Raw genomic sequence first — 1825 nt, 5'->3', positions numbered from 1 at the left:
AGAGAGAGAGAGAGAGAGAGAAAGAAAGAGAGCCCACACACATAATCATCTCTACACCCATACTTCTCTTACAACAAACGCATTTCCCTTCTATGTATTCTGTGTAGGTCACCTCTCGGCCTTCATCCACACGACCCCCGCCCCAATCCCCCAATCCAAGCCTTCCCTTCCAAATAAAACCCAGATCTCAACCAACAAGACCGGCACCATTTCTCCCCTTTCCAACCTGTCCTTTTTATCGCCTATGTCCCCCCGGTAGTAATTCGATCTGAGATCGATACGATTTTGCCTGTTTCCGGCTGTCAAATTATCAGGCTTCCAGTGACCACTGACCATTGCGGTAATAAAGGTGCGTTCAGGGTCGTGTGTGGGGTCTAACAATAAATCGTGTTCTCGGTTCCTTTTCCAGTCTTCCGACACATATATACTAATTTAAATGGTTCGTCTCGTCTTCACACTCCATTTCGCCTGGTTTCAGCCTTTGCTTTCTTAATTTTTTTTATGTAAATAAGATATAGAATAATACCTTTCTTTATGGATTGTACTTCAATACATATATCTGCCTACAAAGATTTTTCCAAATGTAGGTGTTTTTATGGCCCCATCGACAGGATTTAGGTTACGGTATTTAGGAGGGATTGATAAACTAAAGGCTCGTCTCGTCTTGAAACTCCATTTCTCCACGTCTCAGCACTCTGTTTTCATTATCCTTTTCATGGAAATAAGATATAGTATATTCCCATGTATTGTGCTTCTACGCGGCTTTTACAATTTTTTTCAAAGTGTAGGCCTCGATGATGTTCTTACGCGACCATGGACACAGTTTAGATTATTTTGTGTAGTAGGAGGGCTCGGTGCACTTATGGTTCGTCAAATTTTAACGCTCTGTCTTCATAACCTTTTCCCATATGAATAGAATACAGACTATGGATTGTACTTCTATACATCTGTCTATCAATATGCATTTTTCAAAATGGAGGTGCTTTTTAGTAACAATCAAGAGCAAGATCAGATAGTGATAAATAAGGAACGCATGCGCATGCGTAAATATGCGTTCACCAAGGCAGATAAACAGACAGACACACATAATTACCCCCCTAAGCTTATGGCAGGAGAAAGTGAGGGTGTGGTAGTGTGAGGACCGAGCCCCAAATTGCTCTCACTTCTGCCAACTCTATAGTTAATTATTGAACACTGTATTTAACGTTGGCATTTTAAATTCGCCGACAGCCCAGTTGATGTTATGCTCTGCCAATCTTGATTTTCTAATGTTGGGAGAAGATTTGGTGTAGACTCTGTTTGATCGGATATGGACGGTAATTTCTAATGCGTGGCCAATGTAATGATGGAAATGTTTTTTAAAAAATAAGGTTTAAAGCCGTACCATAAGTATAATATAATCCCCCCCCCCCCCAAGTAGATATATTTTCATTAGCTCTTACAAACCATAAGCACAATATTCCTTACTTTGTGGTAACAAGTTTAATTTGAAATACGCTTACGTCAACATTTTCATCATAAAAAAGAAAGGTTTCAGGCTAGATATCACATGCATGTATTATCCAGAAAAAAAAACCCCAAGAAAGATTTGGTTGTATGAGGACATAGCTACAGTAAGTTCCTATCAAACATCTATTGTCCTTATCTCTCCTCTATTTTAATGCTTGCTGCTCTCTTGTAACACGTCTCATCTTCGGCCTTTTTACTACCTTGTGTTGCAAGTGCCCTTCAACTCTTAATGAAACAGACAGAATGCAGTACAGGAAAGCAGATATGTATGATACATGAGAAAAGCAACAAGAAAAAGAGAGAAAGAAGATCCCGC

Source organism: Aplysia californica, unplaced genomic scaffold, assembly GCF_000002075.1.
Source record: "Aplysia californica isolate F4 #8 unplaced genomic scaffold, AplCal3.0 scaffold00059, whole genome shotgun sequence".
Taxonomy (NCBI): Eukaryota; Metazoa; Mollusca; class Gastropoda; order Aplysiida; family Aplysiidae; genus Aplysia; species Aplysia californica.
The sequence above is the reverse complement of the archived record's forward strand: the minus strand, read 5'-3'. Positions refer to the sequence as shown.